The sequence below is a fragment of the Talpa occidentalis genome, unplaced genomic scaffold (assembly GCF_014898055.3).
Source record: "Talpa occidentalis isolate TD23 unplaced genomic scaffold, MPIMG_talOcc4v2.1 talOcc4.3, whole genome shotgun sequence".
NCBI lineage: Eukaryota > Metazoa > Chordata > Mammalia > Eulipotyphla > Talpidae > Talpa > Talpa occidentalis.
The window spans coordinates 32,274,197-32,299,287 of NW_023603184.1; the positions used below are offsets into that span (position 1 = coordinate 32,274,197).

General features: G+C 40.7%; 1 long non-coding RNA gene across 1 annotated transcript; it reads right to left on the reverse strand.

Annotated features, from left to right (window-relative positions):
- Positions 1–17,653: 17,653 nt before the first annotated feature.
- LOC119255506 (uncharacterized) lies at positions 17,654–24,935 on the reverse strand. Its single transcript, XR_008553487.1, has 3 exons — positions 24,835–24,935; positions 20,421–20,498; positions 17,654–17,975 (listed from the first exon to the last, which is right to left on the reverse strand). It is a non-coding gene; the product is annotated as an uncharacterized LOC119255506 (long non-coding RNA).
- Between the last annotated feature and the right edge of the window lie 156 nt (positions 24,936–25,091).

The window sequence follows — 25,091 nt, forward strand, 5'->3', positions numbered from 1 at the left end:
ATTTACTGAAAAATCAATAAATAAAAGTGGATTTGTCTTCTTGTATTTTGTTGGAAAATAAAATAAAACTGCAACTGCTTCAGTTATGCAGCGCCCCCTTGAGGAATCCATGCTGGCAAAGCAGTTCTGGACCCTGCCAGGGGCTTCTTGGGGGTGGCTACCCCAGACTTCTGCAGCCTTAGGTCTGGGATGAGACCTAAGAATATATAGATTCTAGCTCCGAGTCAAAAACCTATGTGTGACTTTTCAGGCTTGAATATACAAAAGCTTTACTTGGCAGGCCTCCTAGGGAAATACTGTCCCCACCAGACTTGCTGCACAGTCAGTGTTCTTGGGATCTCTGAAGGGAGTTTCAGTCAAACTCAGACCCCACAGGCTAGCAGGGGCTAAGCATTTATCTGTTTTTAGAACAGGAGCCTTCTTTGGGTGGTTTCTTTATCTAGAACTTTCTGCAGAGGTCTCTACTGAGGCTTCCTTATTGGCAGGGGAGAAAAGAGTGAAAAACCTTGAAGACACTTACCCCTCTGACTCAGTACCAGTACTTTTCCACTCTGACTCAGTACTCAGTACTTTTCCACTCCTAGACCTCCTCAAAATGTCCCATCCAACCCCTATGTCTGTGCTGCTCCACTTAACCTGGAATGTTCCACATTCCAGGGAAAATTGTTACAGCAGAGAGAACTTTCTCTGTTTTTAGCCTCTTGCTTGTATTATCTCAGTAAGTGGTTAAAGGCTTGAATATTACTTTCATTTTTGGCCTGTTGTTTTAATCACATACTCTGAACATCTGGCAGCTCAGCTTCTCCAGCTCAGCTGTGCCTTTTACTACACATGAATACATCAACACACATAGGCAAGGTTAAAACAGATGATGTGAAGAGAAAGCTAAAAGAGCCAAAAGGGTTTGTAGGACATGGGACTTACACTCTAAAACCAAGTTTGCTAAGCATTTCCTGGGTTTTAGCTGTAAGTGAGTTTGCTAAGTACTTGGTGGGTTTTAAAACCAAATTGCAACTTGAGAACCCCTTTAGTCCTGAGGCAAATCAGAACAGTTAGGTACTCTATGAGAGATTAGACACTTACATAGCAAATATAACTACCCCTGACTTTTGTAATCCAGTGGGAATATGAAAGGAGACTCAGAAAATTGTGTGACAACAACAAAATGAACAGACAAAACAAAACAAAAATTAACTCTTAAAAGCTGTAAGAACAGGGCCTCCCTGGTGGCACAAGGGGTTAAGCACAGCACTATGAAACAATCCGCAGCCTTTGCAGCATGAGTTCGATCCCCAGCCAGCCAGGGAACAAACCACATGGCGAGGCAGACCTCTCCTGTCTCACCCGCTGCTCCCCTCAGCAATGTATTTCATCAGTCTGCCTGTTCTGTTCCCCACTCTGTCTCTGGTGAATCTGGTGAATCTCACCCTCCCGCACATTTGGCCTATACCCTGGTTCTTGTATAAATAAATAAATCTTTAAAAAAAAAAAAAAAAAGCAAAATGGTGCAGCCACTATGGAAAACAGTATGGAGTTAAAAAAAAAAAACAAAAAACTAGAGGGCCTCTAGTGGCGCAGGCTGTTGAGTGCAGCACTGTGAAGCTGTCCGCAGCCTCTGCAGCATGGGTTCATCTCCGCTGGCCACCAGATACCTACATGGAGTGGCAGTCCTCTCCTGTCTTGCCCGCTGCTCCCCTCAGCAGTGTATTTCAGTAGATCCGCCTGTTCTGCTCCCCGCTCTGTCTCTGGTGAATCCTCTCACTCTCCCATGCAACTGGCCTGTACCCTGGTTCTTGTATGCATGAATAAATAAATCTTTAAAAAAATTAAAACTAGAACTACCATGTGATTCAGCAATTCCATTTTTGGATATATAATTAAAAGAACTGAAATATAAACACTGTAGACCCATGTTCATAGCAGCTATATTCACAATAGCCAAATGGTGGGAGTAACCCAAGTTTCATCAACAGATGAATGGAGAAACAAAATCTGATATATACATACGATGGAATATCAGGGGTAGCTCTTTCTGCCTGCTTGTGTCTGTGCAAGCATCCTTTCCTTTCCTCTGTGTAATAGATCTGCCCTTTCGGATATATAAAAAAAAGCATAGAGTTTCTGGCATCATTGCTGTAACAATGACAAATCCTGAGGACATTATACTAAGTGAAACAAGCAAATTATAAAAAGACAAACACCAATGTACTAACACAGCCTAAAGGGGGAGATCTTTACCTCTAAAACACAAACAATGTAAACCAAAGTTACTTAAATTTAAAAAAAAGACAAATATTGTATCAATTAATTTATGTGAGGTACCTAGAGCAATAAAATTCACAGAGACAGAGTAGAAGAATGGTTACGACAATGAGGGTGGGGTGGGGGGGGTGGGAGGAGTTGGGGGGGGGAAGGAACTGGGAGCTGTCATATAATGGTATAGAGTTCCAATTTTGCAAGATGAAAAGAGTTGTAGAGATTGGTTGCACAACAATGTGAATGGACTTAATACCACTGTACATATTTAAATATGGTTTAGTGGGTAAATTTCAACTTACATGTATTTTGTCTCAATTAATTTTTTTAATTAATCAAAGTAGTTATAATTCAAACTGTATATGATTATAATACATGCTCTGCTTATTTTTTAAAGATTTATTTATTTATGCATACAAGAACTGGGGTACAGGCCAGGGGGTGTGGGGGGTGAGAAGATTCACCAGAGACAGAGTGGGGAACAGAACAGGCAGACCAACTGAAATATACTGCTGAGGGGAGCAGGGGATGAGTCAGGAGAGGTCTGCTGCACCATGTGGGCATCTCCCTGGCAGGCCGGGGATCAAACTCCTGCTGCAGAGGCTGTGGACAGCTTCATAGGTTGTGTCTTAACCCCTTGCACCACCAGGGAGGTCCCATGCTCTGCTTTTATAACCTTTTATGTAGTGTAATAATCCTTGACTCAGCAATGCAACTGCACATTTTAGGGTGTCAGCCCAAGAGAATGTGATGTTGTTTTCTTGTTAAGGTTAAGTGATAAGTAAGGCTTATGACATCTGACCGCATTTAGAATAGGAAGCCGAGTAGTTCTAGTCAACCTTAAGTGGAAGTGGAGCAGTGACACCAATCCCTAGAAGTGTCTTGGCATCAAGCTAAATTCAATTCTGAATTCATTGATGTATACTTTCAATATTTATTCACAAAAATTTATTGAGTACTAACCATGTGCCAGGCACTGTGCTAGACACTAAAACTACCTTACTCATTCAAGAGTCAAGCTCAGGAAAGAAAGGACTGAATCAGGAAGATCAGGGGCTAAGTGCCTAACGTAGTGCCAAACACAATGCCAACTTTATAGACAGATGGTCCCAGAATTATGACTGTCCGACCTTACAATGGTGTGAAAACAATACACATTCAGTCGAAACGCTACTCTGAATGTTGATCTTGTCCCCCAGCTATTACACAATTCTCATAGTGCTGGGAAGTGGGTAAGCAACTGATTCTCTACAGGAGATGGTATTCAAAAATTACATGAGCTATTCAATACTTGATGATCACATAGGCTTTGTGTTAGATGATTTTGCCCAACCACAGGCTAATGTAAGTATTCTAAGCATGTTTGAGGTAGGCTAGGTAAGCTATGATGTTTGGTAAGTTAAATAAATATAAATTAATTAGTTAAATGAATTAAATAATTAAATTCATGATCTCCTTGTTTTCTTGGAGATGTTCCTCCTGGGATTTCATGAGTCTCCAGTCTAGGTGGATTGCTTCTAAGGACTTCCTCTCCAAATTCCTCTGGGACTTGGAATTCCAATAACTTTAAAAAACTCTAAGAAAATTAAATTTCATGTGAAAAACAATGTCTGATATTAGTTAGCTCTGGATACATGTTACTTGAGTTGTTTGGATAGTGAGTTCTGGCTTCCATTTCTCTTGTCTTAGTTTCATTGTTCCAGAGCATAGCTGCTTTTCATGAAGAGTGCTATTGCCTAGGGTTCTAAGACTTACATAAGGACAATAAAAACAGATGAAGAAACATCCAGAGGAAAATATACAGTGTGCTCATTACAAAGAAGTTAGAAAACACAAAAACGTGGCAAGAATGAGGGAGAACAATCCCAGCTCTCTTGTAGTCTCACAACCAAAGACAACCCTTACTCACATTTTTGTCTATTTCTTACCCACCTTTCTTCCTGTGTCTAGATTTCTGTTGTTGTTGTGACCATGTCACATATCTAAATTTATGAATGGCATTTTTAATAACAATGTCATTGTTAGTGTTTTCCTCAGGACTTATACATTATTCAGAAACTCCATTTTAAATGGCTGAATTGCCCACTCAGTCAAAGCACCGTAATTAATAGATCTTCTGTTGTTGCATCTTTAGGTTGCTACCAATTTTCTACTGTTATAAACAATGTTCTGGTAAAGCACAAATATTTTGTCTTAAACCTTTTAAACCTTTTTTATATATTGCAAATTTTCCCTGCAAACAGATTTTTGCTAAATGAAAGGATATGAACATTTTCAAGGTGGAAACATTTTTTCCTAATGATTTTTTTCAAAGATGTATATTCAGAGACTGAAATTCATAACTAAATGATCATGATGCATAGCATACTACTTGCTGGCTACGTTTGAATGCAACTAGGCATCTCTGACAGGAAATCGGGATTAGATGACTAACCATCCAGATTTAATTATGTACTGTTCACGACAGAAGGAGAAAGATCAGAAGTCTTCGATGATAGCCAAGATAAAATGGATCAGAAACATTACAGATAGGATAAATACAGGTTTATCCATCCTCACAGTTCAGAGGTGCTCTGTCCTTTGGCACATCACAAAGCAAACAGCTTATCTCTGATCTGATCTTTAAAGTCTCCCATCCTCTCTCCCTGTACCTGCCTGCCTTCCTTCTCTCTTGCCACCACATATTCATGTTATGGAAATTCTTACACCTATAATACCTAGAGGGTATGCTAAAATTTTATTAATCAGAATCCTGATTTCAACATTAGCTTGGGTCTTAAACTCTTCACTTTCAGGTTGCATGACTGGTTCTAACAAAGGGATGCACTCCTTAAATAATAGTTTCTTTCCTGGTGGCAACCTCACAAAGTATAGTGCATTTCCTTAACAGAAAGCTTTCTTTTTATTCATCTTTGTTTTCTAACTTGGAGCACCCTTGTTTTCTTTTTTTTTTTAAGATTTATTTTATTTATTTATGTATACAAGAGCTGGGGTGTAGGCCAGAGGTGCGGTGGTGGTGGTGGTGGTGGGGGATGGTCAGAGGATTCACCAGAGACAGAGTGGGGAGCAGAACAGGTGGATTGACTGAAATACACTGCTGAGGGTAGCAGCGGGCAAGATAGGAAAGGTCTGCTAAGTCATGTGGGTTAGCTCCCTGCCCAGGGATCAAACTCATGCTGCAGTGGCTGCTGATAGCTTCATAGTGCTGAGACTTAACCCTTGCACCACCAGGGAGGCCCACATCCTTGTTTTCTCAGCAGTGTAGGCTTTCAATAAATGGAATATCATACAAGAAGATATATTTTTATACCTTAGACCAGGAGAAACAACTCATTTGATCCAGGAAGGCTATCTGTATGGAGAGAAACCATCTATGAGCACACACTGTGTCCATGTACCATGTTAACCTTTTTACAAATATGATTTCATTTAATTCTATCCTTTATAGTAGATGCTATTAAACATCCCCAGTTTACGGTTGGATAATTGAGGTATAAGAGGTCAGCTTGTGTGAAAATAAATACTAACAGGCATAGATGGAATACAGAAAGTAATATTCCACCATTCATCACTTGGTGGAGGACAGACACAGATTAATGTAGCTGCAAAGTGGGCAAGAACTATTGAAAAGGTGCATGCATTTGTAATTTTGAGAAATATTGCCAAACTGTCCTCCAGTGGAGGTATAAAAACCAACAGTCTTATCAGTGGAATAAGCAAGTGTCAGTTTTCCCACAGCCTCACCAACAGTGTGTTATCAAACGTTCCCCTTTTTGCTAAATCAGATGGTGGAAGATAACATTTCCGTGGTTCTTCTAATTTGTTCATCTATTACTATGAGTGAGGATGAATTCTTTTTCAAATACTTATTTTTAGAGCAGTTCTGAGAAATACAGAGATTTCCCATATATTCCTGTCCCCGTACACACAACATCTCCCCCACTATCAAAATCCCGCATCTGAGCGACACATTTGTTAAATCAACAAATCTACATTGACAAATTATCACCGAAAGTCCCTACTTTACATTAGAGCTCACACTCTTGGTGCTGTACAGCCTATAGGTTTAGAGCAATTTATAATGATATGTATCCCGCACTACACAGAATAGTTTCACTGCCCTAAAAAATCCTGTATTCTGCCAGTTCATTCCTTCTACCCACCTGAATCCCTAACAACCACTTATCATTTTACTCTCTCCATAGTTTTGCCTTTTCCGGAATGTGATATAGTTGGGATCATACTGTACATGGCCTTTTTATTTTATTTATTTATTTTATTTATGCATACAAGAACTGGGGTACAGGCCAGATGTACCTGGGAGGGTGAGAGGATCCACCAGAGACAGAACAGGGAGCAGAACAGGCAGATTGACTGAAATACACTGCTGAGGGGAGCAGCGGGCAAGACAGGAGAGGTCTGCCACACCATGTGGTCATCTCCCCACTGGCCGGGATCGAACCCATGCTGCAGAGGTTGCGGACAGCTTCACAGCACTGTGCTCAACTGCCTGAGCCACCAGAGAGGCCCTCTAGTGCTTTTCTTATGAATTATCTATTCAGATCTCTTGGTGCTGCATTTTAGAGCCATCTGGTTGTAAGATTTGGGCAAAAATTACCTCTTTCTAGATTCGTCAATATCACCACTCACAAATCCCTCCCCACTGGAGTCTCAGATCAACACATTGTTTTGTATTTAGGTTACCTGGGAAGCTAATACTGAATGAAATGAAATCTAGTGGCAAAACTTTGTTCTGAAAATTCCCAATTTTTAGAATGATAATGTTTGTAGGCAGTAACCACTTACCTTCACTATCAACTAATAGGAAGCAGACATTGGGTGTTATACTGAGCTGGTTCATACCAGCTTGAGGTACAAGAGGAATTTTTTTTAAGATTTATTTTTATTTATTTATGCATATAAGAACTGGGGTATAAGCCAGAGGTGGAGGGGGGGGAGTGAGAGGAGTCATCAGAGACAGAGTTGGGAGCAGAACAGGCAGATCCACTAACATACACCATTGAGGGGAGCAGCAGGAGAGACAGGAGAGGTCTGCTGCGTCATGTGTATTAGTTCCCTGGCCTGGGATCGAACTCATGCCACAGTGGCTGGCAATAGCTTGATAGCGCTGAGACTTTACCCCTGCGCCACAAGGGAGGCCACTACAATAGGAATTTAGCACAGAGGCTACAGTTACCCCAACCCATCCACCAACTCTGACCTTCAACGACAACAAAAAATTCCTTGCACATTCCAGGTCAAGATGACCCAAACCCTACTAGTTCAGAGATCATTCATTTTCCTTTATCTCATTTGCTTTCACTTGCCTTCTGGGTGCCCTTATTCCCCTATCTTACTTGAGGAACAGGAATGTTATGGCTCAGAGTTTTTGCTTAACAAAATCTGGTCAGAACCTGTTCAAGACCCTCTTTGTGAGCCTCTGCTTCCTCAGAACTGACTCAAGACATGGAAGCCAGCTTCTCTCAGGAGAGAGAGAGAAAAAGAGGGAGAGGGAGGGAGAGAGAGAGAGAGAGAGAGAGAGAGAGAGAGAGAGAGAGAGAGAGAGAGAGAGAGAAATGAGAATATATATCAGCAGCCTCAAGATCCAAGGTGATTTTTTCTTAAATCTGCCCACGAATTATTTCCTGTGATGAAGTCAAGAGCTCCAGGGTCCCTTGGTAGTCTGGGCCCGTGCTTGTGAGAGTCAGCTGTTCAACTTTCAGGAATTTTGTGAGCGGTTGTTAAGCAATGCCATTATTGAAAATTAACTTACAGAATGTACAATTAAATAAGTTACATTAGGAACAAAGGCAAAAAAGTGATCAAAACTCATCATTTTCTTATTTTGGCACATTTAATATTACCTATGTTCTTGAGGTTATATACATTGTATATACACATATATATGTAGGATGAAGGATGGAAATTTTATATAACATCATGGAGTAACTGCACATTTCTTCTCATGTGTGCACTCAGTGATATTGCAAAATTTGCCACAGAAGGCGTATTATCCACACAAAGCTACTGATCAGAACTTTCCTCTCTCCCAGCTCAGAAAGCCATTCATTATCCATGAACTAGCACTCCATTCACATCCCATATGTTGGCTTGAAAGCAGACCCAACAAGTCACTCAAAGAGTTCAGTTAACTTGCTCCAAATTTGCCTCAGTTTGTTAATTTCGAGAAAATGCAACCAAAACTGAAGCATATTTCTTTTTCTATGACTCCCCCTCCACACACCCCAAATTTCTTTCTTTATAACTGACTGTGAAGCAGCAGTGTTGGCTTAAAGTCCATGAATGTGGCAGGATGCATATCAATTCACATATTTCAAAGGACTTGTTTCCACGGCTTGTGCCCTTCTGCTTTCCATCTCCCTGCTTGGATTTCTTATGCCGTTTTGGTGGGAGATGTGTCAGAGGCGATCTCAGGGGTGCTGACAGCCTCAGCACATTGCGCTTAAGCAACTCCCCAGGGAATCACCTGCCTCTCCACTTTTTCAGTCTGTCTATAGTTCTGACTCAAGCCAAGTTTGACAAGGAAAAAGATTCCTATCACATGCAAACTTTCTCATTTTTTTACATTCAAATCTCAAGTGACTATTCTGATTGCTTTCCTGAAATATGCAGTTTCTTTTTTTCCCTCATTAAAAAAAAGTCTTGCTTTCATCCTGATATATTCTATTTGATTAATTTGGGACTTTATATTTTGTAAAATCAAACCTTTTTTTTTGTTTGTTTTTTTCTTTTGTGTTCAAAAAAGATAATATTTAAAATGATTTTGAAAAAAAAGGAAAACAAATAAAAATGAACCATCCCACATTTTAACCTGTACCTCCATACAGTTATTATACTCTTGAATATTTCTTTTAATCTCTCTCTTCCAGTATTTATCTACATATATAATGGTATTTACATATTTGAAATAATGATATATATATTCATTTCATAGTCTGCTTTTCTTGTAATTTTATGTTATAAGCCTTGTGCTTATATTATAGTACAATTTTCAAAGACTTAAAAGCATGACTTTCATGCAGATGTGTTGTGATGTGGTCTCCAAGATGCCCACGTGACACCTGCCCCTTCCTTTCCTTACCTTTGTCACTCCCTCCCCTTGAGCAGGGCTGCACTTAGTGACTGACTGCACAGTTTCATGGAGGAAAAGCTTCCCCCACTCCCTTAGGTATAGTGATTAAGAGCCTACGAATTAAACTGACAAAAAAGATTTATATGAGAAAAGATATATTTTTATCACACGTTGCAGGAGCACAGAGAAAAATGTGACTCAAAGGGGCAGTTAGAATTTGGGGCTTATTATGATCTTAATAGGGCAAGGGGAGTTGGAAAAAGGGGACTTGTGGGAGAACAAATGACTTTTATAGGAAAAATAATGGGTCCTAAGGAGAAGAGATGGGTGATAGAATGGTTTTGTGACAATGTCTGTTAGGAGTTCTCTTATCCTGGTGTTGACATTTTTGTCAGGGACATCTTCCCTGGCTAAGAAACTCCTCAGAGGAAGATTTATGACAGCTGAGTTCTTTTGGTTGGTTCTGTTTTTTTGGCACATAAGGGCTGTTGGAAATGGGGTGGAGTGGGGGGTTAGGAAGAGCTCTTCTTGCATCTATTTATTTTCAAATGCCTTCACTCCAAAAATAATTTGTATGTTGCACCCCTTCATAAGGACTAGAATATGGCAGAAATTTTATCATTGATATTTTCTCTCTCTCTCTTTCTCTCTCTCTCATTAATGACTTCTGGGAGAAGCTAGCTGCTATGTCTGAATCTTGATTTTGGTTCTTATCCTGCATGACCTTGGATGGTTTGCTTAGATTCCCGGTGTCTCATTTCCTTCATCTCTAAAATGGGGACAATAACAATACCCAATTCACGTCATTGTGACAACTAAATGAGGTAATGTGTAAAGTGTTCTGAAGGGCATCTGTCTACTATAGCAAATACTTGAAAAACATTTACTATTATTCTAGATTAAAGCACTTTCATATATATTTTCTAATATTCACAAAGACCCATGATGAATTTTTTCATCCTCTTAATTGGAAAATTTCAAATATATACAAAGGTAGAGAAAATAGTATAATGAAACCCTGTGTACCCATCACCCAGCTTCAACAATTTCAACATTTCAACTAAACACCTACCCACTTTCCCCCATCACATCATTTCATTCGGTATGTTTCTCTAAAAGATGAGAACTCTTAAGAGCTTATTAACCCCATTTTAATAGGCAGATTAACTGAGGATTAGTGAAATTAAATAACACTTCCAAAGTGACCCAGCTGTAATAACCAAAATTCAAAATTCCCTTACATTATTGTTTACTTGCTGATCTAAAAATCCATGATCTGAAGAGTAGGCATTGCAACTTTAAATTTCAATAACACTTCTTAGCATTTTCAAATTTAAAAAATAAATAATAAAAACACAGGCATCCAATATTGCGCAGTAACAGACCCACAGGTTAAGATCCTTTGCATGGAATTTTTTCTCTGATTGAAAAGATTTTATCTTGATCTTTGAAGCCATCACTCATGAAGTTTGAAAGTAGATTATGCGCTTGAATAACTAAGCAAATGTTTTTTCTTCGGTTTCCAGAACTAAAACAAATGCCTCAGCACTTGCTTGTGGTTTGTCTCACTTTCAAAATGAAATACTATAGTCCTAGCAATGTAATTATTTAAGAGTATGAGGGCAGACACTGAATGTGGGGAATTGAATTACATGTATTGCCCTGCATCATGAGCATTTTCAACAAATGTTAATTGATCTTAATGAAATGACAGTAATCAAGATGATGAGATTGACACATGACAGCCACCTTAAGGAGCATGAAAATAAGTCAGTCATGTGTCTGTAAATAACTGCATGCGAAGTAACTTTGGAGCTTGCCCAAGGAGAAGCCTGAAGAGGTGGTAAGTATATTGTAGAACCTAAAAACAAAGTCTCTGGAGTCTGCACACTAGATATGCAACCTTGAACAGGCCACTTGACATCTGCAGTCTCAGTTTCTACATATGTAAAATGGGGATATTAGTATCAATTACATAGTGTGGTTACAAGGATTAAATGAGATCATGCTACTGGCTTATAGTGATCAAAGTGATTGGGGGTTACCAGGAGATAATAAGGTAATGAGGAGAAGCTCTGAGAAAATGAGGCAAGACTGTTTCATTAGCAGAGGAAGGAGACTGAATAGCCTGGCAATACTCCAAAGCCTTGGATTACATTCGTGTATTAGAAAAACACTGGATCGTTTGCTTATGAGGGAGAGTAAACATTCCAAGTTCACCTGGTAACCTGATGAGGTTCTAGCCTCCTGGGTTAACTTTGCCATTGGGGAGGAGTGAGCAGGCACCCGGCTTTCAAGTTTGTATCTCCAGTGGCAGTGATGTCTCTCTGTGGATGACTGATTAGCATATGGCTCCTGGGCATTTTGGGTAGCCCAAGTCTGGCTATCAGGCCCTGGGTACTCTAGGCCTTTTCATATGAGGGGAAAATCAAACCAGACTTACCTTAGACAGTGTATGCATAAATCATCTAGCAGTGTTATTAAAATGCAGATTCGATTTGTCAGGTCTGGGATGGGGCCTGTGATGGTCCCAAGTGAGGCTCCTTCTGCTGCTCCCAAGACCGCATTTTGAGTAACAATCTGTAGACAACACCCACCACGTCTAGTTATAACTCCACTTTCTGCAAAGATTCATCAGTTATGTTTGTCAGCCTCTCTTTCTTTCGAGAGTCCAAAATTTCCAACTCAGAACCTAGGGCCTGCTGCCTGAGCAAGGTACAAAGTGCATCTAGGGGTCTAGAACAAGGCTATACCTGCCTTCCTTTGTGTTTCTCCCTTTATATTAGAGAAAAATCAGCATGGGTTAATAAAGGGTATCTAAAGTCTCCTTTCTCCAGCCTAGGGCAGGCCCTGCCAGCACAACTGGCTAAAAGGTTGTTAGAAGCCAGGTATCCTGCCTGAGGTAGATTGATGCTGAGAGACAGGGTGTGTTTGAGAACAGGTGCTAGGGGAGGCTCCAAAAGCAAAGAAAGGGAACCTGAAGTGAAACTGCTTGGGAAAGTGAGAAGAGAACCTCAAATGTGGTGAAGAGAATCGTGCTTTGGAGCTAAGGGACCTCAGGTGATCTGGTAGATCCTGAACTGGTGGGTAGCGTGGTAGCATCATCAATCCCGTTACAGGCTAGGCTAAATTTGAATGATACTTACAAGCCATATTCAGACTTGAGTTTGAGAAGCAGGCAACGTAGAGCTCTTGAAGGTGTCTTATACCTGAAACTGTTTATTTGCTCATCTAAAAAATGACAGAAATAAACTAAGATGGACTATACGAAATTTACAGGCAAGGTTAAAACTCATCTATAATCTTTAATGAATGTGTGTCAAATGAGAATAAATAAAGTGTAACATGCCAAAAGAAACTAAATTACCATAGTGTTATCAAAACACCTTTAAAAGTCTTGAAAACCTGGCCTTAGGGTTTTTCTCTCACAAGGGAAATTCTGTTCTAATTCTTAACTCCAAATAAAGGCATTTTAATATTCTGTTTTTCTGCATGCTAAGTGTCTTACTGAAGTATAAAATTGGAAAATTTTCAAATTACAGAAAGTTTTACTTAATTATCTTGTATCCCATAGATAATGGTTAAAGGTGTTCTGCTGTACCTCCCCCTGTAGTGACCTTTCCAAGCTTTAATCATTACTATCAACAACATAAAATGAAAGCTTATAAATCCCTTAAAGTAAATCACAACTAAGTATTTACTAGCAAGGATTTAATTCCCTTCAAAGGAAACTGTCTAAACAAAGGAAGAAAGATGTGTTAAGCTAAGCACAGTGTTGTTTGCTGCTACCTAATGACAACGGGCACACAGTGACTGGGGATTTAGCAAACAACAGCACAGTTCTTAAACACACAGACTTGACTTTGCTCTCAGCTAGATGTCTGACCTTGGTAAGCCGCTTTATCACCACCAGCTTCATTCTCTCTTTTGTGAATGAGGGATTAGATGAATCGGCATCCAGTTCTAACATCCATTGATTTAGTAGAAGCCTGCTTTTGATTGTGAGCATCAAAAAGTACTTGCCATTTTTCATAACACTGAATGTCCTAGCAGAGACCCAAACAAGTGAAGCAACTCCTCTCTAGGGTCATAGGAGCAGAACTAGGACTAACTTCAAGTTGCCTAAGTTCTAACTAGGGACACTTTCCACAGTATCAAGCAACTTAAATTTTTTTTTTCAGAGATGAAATTCCCTGCTATCAATATGGAAATGTACAACAAGAAATCACAGAAGATGTTGATCTCATACAATGTACTCAAAGGAAATAGTTATTTTTCTGGGAGAATTACTACAAGCCATAACTGTGTGATTATGGTCAGATGTGTAGGTACAAATGACGCTACAGAACCACATGAAAGTGGGTCAAATTCTCATCTATAGCCAAAGTGGCTGGTTTCAAGATTACACAGTACCCATCCTCTCCTATTGGTCTATGAGCAACTGGAGGGCAAAGGCAATGTCTGACCCACCTGTGTGGTTCCCAAGACAGGCCTTCTGCACCTGAGAGATACTCCTATTGGTGCAGGACCATGGGGGCCTCGGCTAGAGCAAAGGAGTTGCTCTGTAGTGTTAAGACTGGGAACTGAAAGGTGGGGAAGCGTTAACACTTAACTGGATCTAAGAGGATTCCCTAGAGACTTGTATCATCCTAGTGGCCAAGCAGGGTCCAGCAACTTTTCTTGTTATAGTCAGCACTTTCAGATTAGTGTCATCAGGTAAATTCTCATAGATTTTTCTCATGACATCATATTCTGGTTCATCCCTGTGACAACTTTTTATTATACAGTAGCACTTACCATTATGGTCCCACCTCATTAATCTCTTGACCTAGTAAATTTCTGTATGTGCATATCAACATTCATTCAACAAACATTTATTAAATGTCTTTATAATGCCAGGCCCTAGCATGAAAACACTGCCTTTAAGTAACACAGTGTCTAATTTTACCAAGGGATATTAATAATTTTTTAAAAACCAGTTCTATAATAAAGATTTAAATTCTATGATAAAGGTGCCTCAAAATTCTAGGAGTCTAATGGAGGAGTTGTTTCTTAATGTGAAGTGGGTGTGGTTAGAGGGAATGACTTCTCTATCATTCTTTGAAGAATGACTAGGAGTTTCATGAGAGAGAAAAAAAATACCACGAAAAGAAGCAATCTGAGCCAAGGCATGTGGGCAGTAAGGATACTCCAAGGACAAATAGCTGGTGACATTATGGAATATCTTATCCTTTGGAGACATAACATTTTACAACACTTGGAGATAATGGGATTTGTTCTAAACCTGAACCAAGGAAGCTTGACATCAAGGATATCTGACAACAAATAAATCATAAGAGTTATGTCACTACCAGTGAATTTGGGAGGGGGGATGTTATCTTGTGAATTAAATTCTGTTGATCCAGTTCAATTCCTTAATTAATGCATAGATTGCAAAGTTCTCAAATACATGGAAAGGGAAAAATGCTCTGTGATCAAAGTGGCAGGATCAGAAAGAATGTTCTCAGGGGCCTCCCTGGTGGCACAAGGGGTTAAGACTCAGCACTATGAAGCCTATCAGCAGCCACTGCAACACCAGTTCCATCCCTGGCCGAGGAGCTAACCCACATAGTGCAGCAGACCTCTCCTGTTTGGCCCACTGCTTCCCTCAGCAGTGTATTTCTGTCAATCCGTCTGTTCTGCTCTCCATTCTGTCTCTGGTGAATCCTCTCACCCACCACTCACCCCAGTTCTTGTATGCATAAATAATAAATCTTGGAGAAAAAAAGAAAATGTTCAGAGGATTAAAATGGTGGGATATAAATATCTCAATTGTCTATCTTTGTGACAATGAAATTTCCAGGTCTACATACCTCTTTATGTCAATAGATTACCATTCCCTCCTACAATATGTCTCAACATCAACTCACTTCTTTGTTATATGTAATTCCCCACAACAGTGTCACAAACTTAAATGCCTATGAGTTCTAGGTAGATGATATGAGTAAAGGTGGCTAAATGGGGACTGGTAAGCTAAGATTATCTTTATCATCCAAAGGGGGAAGCCATTGCTGTGCTCCTGGTAGCTGTTGCCATGTAGGAATGATGGCTAAAGGCTGTTAGAACTCCAGGTGTATGTGTCAGTTGTATGTGTTCACTCAGGGTGTATGTGTCAGTTGAAGATGAGGTGGAGGGGGTAACCTGAGGTTGACCCTGGCTTCTTCACATGGTTGTCCTTTCTGAGGCTTGAGGACACAGAGTCAGGCCATGCAGAGGCCTTGGTACTAGTTGGGGATACCATTTTCAATAAGTCTTTTTTGTTTAAAGATTTATTTATTTATTTATTCATACAAACACTTGGTATAGTCAGAAGCGCGGGAGGGTGAGAGAATTCACCAGAGCCAGAGCGGGGAGCAGAGCAGGCAGAAGGACCGAAGTACACTGCTGAGGGGAGCAGCGGGTGGCAGGAGAGGTCTGCGTGCCATGCGGGCAACCGCTGTGCCACCAGGGAGTCAATTTCCCAATAAAAGAAATTGACTCAGGGGGAAAAAAAACATTTTCAAAAGAAGCCAGAAATTCTGGTTTTTATTATGGCAATTCCTGTTTTGCTTTGTTATTTTTTTTCTTAGCAGGGAACAGCCACGCTGAATGCAGGTGAATAAGCTATGTGTGCCTGAGATAACTACTTTGTGATTTTCCTCCTAAAACTTTCCTAATTTTTTTTGTGATGGACTGTTCCATTTCCTTCGGACTTCAAGGACCCCCCAAATATGGACTCAACTCCTGAGCCTCTTGTGAATTTTGCCCAATATACTGCTGAATTCAGAGCCTGCCCACTATTAAGCATTAAGTTTTACCCCATTCCTGCAATATGTCCTGACCTATCCCAGCAATCTTGTCTTCATCCTTGAAGGCTGCCTGGCCACACCTTGATGATATCAAGACTTGCCCTAAACCAGCATGATGACTCATTCCTCCTGACCATTGTAACCTTTGGCATATTTCTTTGTATCGTTCTCCTGTGACATCACATGTTAACCTTATTCTAGGACTACAACTTGGGCAGGGGTATGGGAAGATGCAATCTGTATGGCATCACAAAAGAGGCTGTTGTTTGGGAAAAGTCATGATGTCACAAAAAATGTCTGCATTAACAAAAGAATCATTAAAGTTAGAGAAAGATGTTTAAATGCTGTGATTCACATCTCTTTAGTGTGAGTAAAAGGTGTAAATGCACTTTTCCAAGTATTTCAGGTCAACTTTTATCATAGTGAAGTTTTATAGTTCTCTATAAAGACTCTTCTCTCTGGATGTACTGTCTATGAGGGGTAGTGAGAGGTGATGTTTTTTAACTTTATGGAATGAAAATTCAGAAATTAGGAACAGGATTTATAGCTACTGAAGCCATTGCATATTCTCCCTCAGGTATTTTGCTGGAAGGAAACAAAAATTATAATTGTGGCACACAATATTTACTTGATAATGTTACTGCAACATGACTAAATTTTATGTTCACTAAATTCTTATAATCCTTAGCATATATACTTCAAGGTTCTCCCTACTACTTCATATCTAGTTTATTTTATCTTATTTTATCAGAAAGATAGTTAAATAGGAATAAGATTATTTTTCTTAGGGTATTATAAATATTTTGGGTAGAGGTATTCTAATTTTAAAGTAAGGGACTTTAAAATTATGGTCATTTTAACATGGATATAGATATTCTGATGTACTGTTACTATTACAATTTTTTTTATGTTAGTCACTATAAAGTCAGCAGGCAGAGAATATAACTTCCATTCTTTCTAAAGGAAGAAAGATAAAGGCTAAAATCAAATCCTTTTTCCAAAATGCTATGAGAAGGAAAAAAACCAACTGAACAACATGAGAATCTAAGATAAGTAGGTGATTTTGTTTGCATTCAATCGTCCATGCATTCAACAAAAGCACACTGATTGTCTACTATGTGCATCAGATACTGTGCTAGGCTTTGGGTAAATGGAGATAAGCAAACTAAATACGGTCTTAACTCCCACAGAGCTTATGTTCTAGTGAGAAGGACAAAATCAATTAAGAAAAGGATAAATGCATAACTATATGCATAACTATAAACAAATTTCATATATAGGTATATACATACACGCACACACTACTAGGGTGAGTAATGGGGCCAGTAGGGGGAAATTACTTTAGATTCAGTGGTCACAGGTTTTTCTGAGGCAGTAGCACTTGAGTTGAAGGGGACTGGTGAGGAATGAGGAGTGCCCAGCATGTAAAATGTAGGGGATATAGAGGTCTCCGGCTTGGGTAACAGCCTTCACTTGGAATGGTTTCTTAGAACAGAAAAAAACAAAATGGCTTGAGTACAATGATTGATGAAGAGGAAATATAATTGAACAGAAAGAGAGGAGATATCATGAAGAGCCCTGACATAAGCAGTAAGGGGTTTGGATAAGAAGCCATTGTTTTCAAGTAGAGTAGTGCAGTGTTGTAAGAGATCACCTGACTGCTGAGAGACGTGTATGATGTAGTTTGGAGACAGGCTCAACAGAACTTGCTGATGGATTAGAGATGTGGTACAAACAAAAATGAAGACTCAGGGAAGATTCATGGGGTTGTGACTTGGCAAACATGTGCATACCATTCCCTGAAATGAGAAAAATAAACATGCTGAAGAGGAAACAAATGCTGAGACACAATTAGGTACACTAAAGATTTGTCAGGGAACACTTGTAAAAGGAAAAGAGGCAGGAGCAGGCTTGTGCAGGGGGAGTTTCAGACAGTGATACAAACCTCACAAAGTCCCTGCCAGCTCAATGAGGAACTCCCCAGCAAAGGCTGCAAGTTAAGAGGATTTTTGTGTTGGTGGAAAGAAGCCTCCCTAAGAAGAGTATGCCCTCAGTTACACCCCAAGAAGAGAACAGCTTTGGCTCTAAAGCATGGATGGATCCTTAGGCCATAGTTGGAGGGAGTCAGTCCCTCCCCTTCCCTGAAGGGGTATGTGAGGAGCACATCTCTATGTCTTCCCCCAAGGAACAAGAGTGGGAAGCATTTCAAAGAAAGAAAAGTCAGCAGCAAAGAATGCTGCTGAGCAGTTTAATAAACAAAGGACAGAAAATGTCCATTCAACAGTGAGCTTACTGAGAGCAACCTGATAACAGTGGTGGAGATGGAGGCCAGATCAGCATAAATTGAAATTAAAAGGGAAGGGAGCAAACAGAGAAAGGCATTTTTAAAAGGAATCTGAACAAACAATAAGCAGAGAAACAAGCTGGATGGTGATTTGGGGGTCAAGGAAAAGATTTTATTTTAAATATTACATTATGAAAGTTTTAAACATAGAGAAGTTGAAAGAATTTTATAGTAAATATCACTAAATTCTGTAATTAACCTTTTACTGTTTTTGCTATATCTCATCATTTTATAAAGGAGTTGTAAAGATGGACAAAACCTAGAGCATGTTCGCATGCCTCGAGTATGAGCCTATAGCTAGGGAAGGTTGATTGCCGCGGACCAGCCCAGCGGCGGCGGGAGATTGAAACAATCTCAGGGTTTGAGCGAGAATGAGCAAAGGGTGGTCAAAGGAATTAGGGCGAGGGACAAGAATGACACACAGACACACTCAAGGGAGAGTGAAAATCTGAGTGCCATTAATTAGGATCAGCCATCTCTTTTTATACATTTTCACAGTGATTACTTCATTATGTTTTTCACAGTATGTGGTTAATCATTTATCAGATTGTTCGTAAATGCAGTGAAACATGAACAACATAACATCTTGTTTATTATTTACCAAGAAATCAGGAACAAATCAAGAACATTTCATATTTTACCCCCCTCAGCGGAGGTCTGTTCTATGTCTTGCGATTCACTGTTATGATTATACATACCTATCATAATCTTACTTTTATAGCTCCCATTTCTACTTATTATTCCTATAATTCTACTTGGTAACACGTTTACTGAAAACAATAGAACCAGTTTCCTTGGCCATGATTGCTTTCCTTTATTGTGAAACTACTGCCTAGTAATGATTAACAACATGACTTGGTTGTGCCTCAACATCTTCCAGGCCTGTTTTCCTAGTTATTTTCCATAAGTGAAAGGTGGGAACCATTAAAATCCCCTTGGGGACTGCGTCTGTCTTAGGTTGTCAGAAACTCCTTTCTGATCTTACCCGTCATTGACTGTCCAGTCCAGCACACAGGGGAAGAGGGACTTATGTACCATAACAGCACAACCACTCTGTTTTAATGAGAAATTGTGGCAATAGTCACATTGCTCTCAGGAGCCGCCACAGTTGATGATATAGGAAAGAAAGGGGATAACCAGATAAAGAAATGAAGTCTTTGGGAACTGAGTGAGGGAAACAGGATTCAGAGCATAGTTAAAGGGATTGTTTCTTGTTACAGAATGGAAGAAAGAGGAAATGGTTATAAAATCATTAGGTTGGCAGGTATGATATTGGGAAGATGTAGCAGATGCTACAGCATTGCTTAACTAATAGCTTAGACCCTATTCTTCCGCTAATAAAGCTTCATCTGTGGTAGCAATGCGGCCATAGCTAGGGGATTAAGAGTGACTGATCTGGGCTTCCCTGGTGACGCAAGGGGTTAAGACGCAACCTATGAAGCTATCGCAGCCACTGCAGCACGAGTTCGATTCCCCAGCCAGGGAGCTACCCACATGGTGCAGCAGACCTCTCCTGACTCGCCCACTGCTCCCCTCAGCAGTGTATTTCAGTCAGTCTGCCTGTTCTGTTGCCCCACTCTGTCTCTGGTGAGTCCTCTCACCCTCCGCACATCTGGCCTGTACCCCAGTTCCTGTTGCGTAAATAAATAAATCTTAAAAAAAAAAAGAGTGACTGATCTAAGCCAGTCACGGCTACTGCATTCCCCTTTATCAAACCCTAACTTTCCCATTGGATCTTGCAGTTAAGAGACTGCCCCAATCACCTATTTCTGGTCAATGGGACTTAAGGGTTGTTTGCTGAGGTTTCTGTAAAAGATTTCCTTTGCTGATTAAAGGAGAGGAAACTTCTCACATAAAAGTTTCTTTTCCTGTCTCCCCCACACCCCTGTGTTTTCCTTACCTTTAAATGTGGTCATGATATCCGGAAGTATGATAGTCATCGTTCAACTTTAGTGAGCTTGAAGATGAAAACCCAGAGCTGCGAAAAGGAAAAAGACTATGATGATATTATTTAGCAGCTGAAACAGTACCAACAATTGCCTGCCTCAGACTTATTTGCATTATAGAAAAAGAAACTCCAATTCATTGAAACCTTCATAGTCAGGTTTTAAGCCACTTAAGCTGAATTCAATTACAGAGTATGGGGGAGGCCTTTTTTACTGCTGACTACCTTTTCCTAACTCGATTCTAGTTACAGACTCTACTCCCCAAGCCACAGGAGTGAATACCTGACTTAAACTGGACGTCAACTTTTTTTTTTTTTTTTAACATTTTTTCACAACACTGTGTATGATTCAGAGGTATAGGTTTATACCTCTTTTTTTTTTTTTTAAAGATTTATTATTATTTATTTATTTATTTATTTGTACAAGCACTGGGTACAGTCAGAAGCATGGGAGGGTGAGAGAATTCACCAGGGCCAGAGCGGGGAGCAGAGCAGGCAGAAGAACCGAAGTACACTGCTGAGGGGAGCAGCGGGCGGCAGGAGAGGTCTGCGCGCCATGCGGGACCCTCCTCCGGTGGCCGGGGAGCAGCCGGGGATCGAACCGGCGCCGCAGAGGCCGCGGGCAGCTTCGCAACCCAGCGCTCAACCGCTGCGCCACCGGGGAGGCCCTGGACGTCAACTTTTCATACTGAGAAATTGGAACTAACTTGATTAGGAATACCCAAAGACAGAGGAGATAACCTAATTATCACAACTAGAAAGAAGAGCTGAAATATCCTGCCCCTGGAAGCCTTATCCTACTCAGTCTATGAATTACTTCATTATCCTCTCAATAAATACTCCTCTTTTTTTTTTCATTAAGATAGCTGGAATTGGACTCTGTTGCTTTAAACCAGTACTTCTCAACTAAGGAAGCTTTTACTTCTCAATGGTTATCTGGCCATGTCTGGAGATATTTTTGGTTGACATAACAGGTTAAGTGTTACTGGCATAAAGTGTGTCAATACCAGTAATGTTGTTAACCTCTTCTAATGCACAAGACAACTCTCAAACACACTTGGCTCCAAATTCCAATAGTGCTGCTGCTGTTAAGAAATTGCTTTAAAACAAGTTTCTTAACTGATACAAGAAGGTACTCAACAAAGGTGATTTAGGGTCATCTGCTGAAAATGAGTGGGAAGGAAGATTGGGCGGCCTGAAGAGCAAGGAGAGGTGTGGAATGGTCTCTGAGGGTGTGGAAAATCGAGCATAGTAGAGAAGTAGTGTAAGATTACTGAGCAGTGGTTAAGGCCTGTCTGAGGTTTGATGACCACCAATTTCGATACATGGGTCTAACAACAATTTTTCTCCTGCAATGTAGAGCTACATTGGTACCGACAAGGAAAAGACACATAATTGGGTTCATGCAGGTTTCATTTTTTGTCAGGTGAGAGTAACAGAGGGAAAAAAAGGTGAGAGAGTTGATATTTGTATCATTACATTACATTACTGATGAACCAGAGAAATTAAGCTAGATAATGAGAGAAGAAATGAAAGAGAATTAATAATAAAAACTGGGGCCTCCGTGGGGGTGCAAGGGGTTAAGTCTCAGCACTATGAAGCTATCCCCAGCCACTGCTGAGTTTTATTTCTTACTGCTTATTGGATCTTGGGAGTATGTGGTCCTGCCTCCCTCTCCCCTTCTGAACACAAAAATGAACCTGACCAGGTGGTGTTCTGTGGGATCCTAGAAGTGAGAAGGGGAAGAACTTAAGTACTAAAAAAGTCAATCTCCTTGATACCATTTTTTTCCCCCCTAGAGTATCAAGAGAAGTAATTTGGGGGCAGACATAACATTAATGTATTCTGGAACTGTTTCCTTTCTGTTTTTTTCCTGGCCTCCAGTAAACTCATTTTGAGCGTCTCAGCTGAGCCAAAGGAAATCAAAATCAATCCTTGATACTCCAGTAAATTCCCTGGATCAACTTGATCTCATTAGTTTTTAGGGTGGGGGAGGTGGACAGTAACAGAAATATCTATTGACCATCTCCTCTCGAGCATTTTACTACATCATTTAAATATTCACAGTAAGTTCAGTATTATGATCCCAGGTAACAGTCAGAGAAACAGACCACTATATCATCAAACACTAATATATCACTTTCTGTGTGCTAGACACCGCTTTACTTTACAGCTATAAACTCACTTAATCCTCATAACCCTATGAGGTGGGAATTATTACTGCCTCCATTTTAAAGATGGGAAGCTAGGCTATGGAAAGGACTTCAGTAAATACAGGTGGAGCTGGGCTTTTAATCCAGGCAGGGCTGGGTCCCTTACTCCAAAGTCTTATTTTTCTACCCGTGGACAATGTAGTAATAAAGTAACATTTCCTTGTAAGCCCCTCAGATAACAGGATGTTACGAGCAACATTCCTATTTTCCTCTACCACAAAACAGTCTTTATTAGCATAGGAGATGCTATTGTCTGCTTTAAGTGCACATGACATCCTGAAATGTTTTCTTTAGCTCTTTCTCCTAATCCTGTCTTTTAATCTGTTTGCCCTGTCTTCTATTTTTCCTTCACTCCAGAATACAGCTGGGAATAATGCCAGCATCTCAGTTACTGAGCTAGTTATTATTTTTCTTTTCATTGTATTGTTAGCCTAATCCAATCTTTTCACTTTCTATTCTTCATCTCCATTTTGATTACTATAAATAATCTAGGTAGCTCTTTTTTTTTTTTTTAAAGATTTATTTATACAACAATCGGGGTATAGGCCAGATGCGCGGGAGGGTGAGAGGATTCACCAGAGACAGGGCAGGGAACAGAACAGGCAGACTGATGAAATACACTGCTGAGGGGAGCTGTGCTCAACCACCTGTGCCACCAGGGGAGGCCCAATCTAGGTAGCTCTTTCAGAGTCTCTTCTTAAAAGGTTTACCCCCAATTTTAGTGTGTGAATCAGGCATGATGTATGTGTTTGGCCCTGTGCTAGGTAACAGGCAATAAAAATGTGACTGAGAGTTCCTGCCTTTAATGTATTTACCGTTTAGTACTTTCCAGTGTTGGGATATAGTACTGTCTCCTGATTTGACACTACCACTGGTTATTAATGATACATAATCAATACTCAAGAAATACTTTTCACGTATTTTCAAATTGAAAGTCAGTGCCTCACATGAAGACTTCTTAAATATCCTGTCTTTCTCTAGAGCTTTTACCCTTTGATCTATGCATCAGAACTGAGTATGATTATTTTCCATACATTTGCCTCTGTTATTAAACCTTCAATGGAGGGAGTTATAACACTGTAGGAATGTAATGATAAAGGAATTAGTTTTGAGGTCCCGATTTAAAGAAAGTGTTCACTCCAGAATCTTAAAAAGGAGTTTAATCTGGAGGCACTGTTCTAAGTATGCACATGAGAGGTGTTGAAGAGTAAAAGATCGCTGGTCTTGGAATCCAAAGACTGGAATTATAATCCTAGCTCAGCCAATAACGTGAACACGGCTAATATTTACTGAGCACTTACTCCTCCATGTCAGTTACTTCTACTTCTATTAAAAGAGCTTAAAAAGAGCACCTCGATAAAAAGAGGTGCTAAAATATGGCAGACTCAAGCCTCGCTAGAGCCTCCCCCAAACATCCTTAACCCTTGAGCCATATATAGCTTTTTTTAAAAAAAGATTTATTTATTTATGCATACAAGAGCCGGGGTACAGGCCAGAGATATTGAGTGTGTGTGTGTGTGTGTGTGTGTGTGAGAGAGAGAGAGAGAGAGAGAGAGAGAGAGAGAGAGAGAGAGAGAGAAAGATCCACCAGAGACAGAGCAGGGAACAGAACAGGCAGACTGACTGAAACACACTGCTGAGGGGAGCAGCAGGCGAGACAGGAGAGGTCTGCCGTGCCATGTGGGTTGCTCCCTGGCTGGCAGGGGATCTCAGGGGATCGAACTCTTGCTGCAGAGGATGCGAATTGCTTCACAGTACGGTGCTTAACCCCTTGCGCCACCAGGGAGGCCCAAGCCACATACAGCTTTGAGACTCAGTTTTCCCCTTTTTAAAATGAGGGATTTGGAGCCAGTGTCTCAGTTCTAGAAGAAGAGGGTGCTGACAAAAGAGACAAGTCCGCAGATGGGTGTGACAGAAGGTGGGGCAAAAAGCAACCAAGTCTCAGCAGCCGAGCAAGCAGCATAACTGGTTGGGTCAAATTTAGAGTTAGAGCCCCCGGTGCAGAAGGCTGGGGCTGTTAGACCTGAACGAGGCCTGCGGGCGAGAATGGGCCCAACAGCTGTCTCTGACCATTGTAAGAGCGGCCGGCGCGGGCCAGCCGCCAAGAAGGCAGGCGATCCACAGGACTTTGTCTGGGTTGGGGAACAGCACCTCACCGGCCCAAGTCCTGCTGCACAGGCTTCTCCCAGAAAACCAGAAGAGGAAGGGGCGCGGCCTTCCCTTCCGCGTCGCAGAGCGCCACGTCCCTCTTGGCTCAGCCGCCCCCAGGCTTCTACGCGTCGGTGCTCCCCGCCGCCCTCCTCCCGGCCTGTGGGCGCGGCCTCGTCCCCGCCACCGCCAATCTGCGCCTTCGGCGATCCTGGACGGACCAATCAGCGGCCGCCCGGGGGCGGGGGCTGTCGCTATGGCAGCG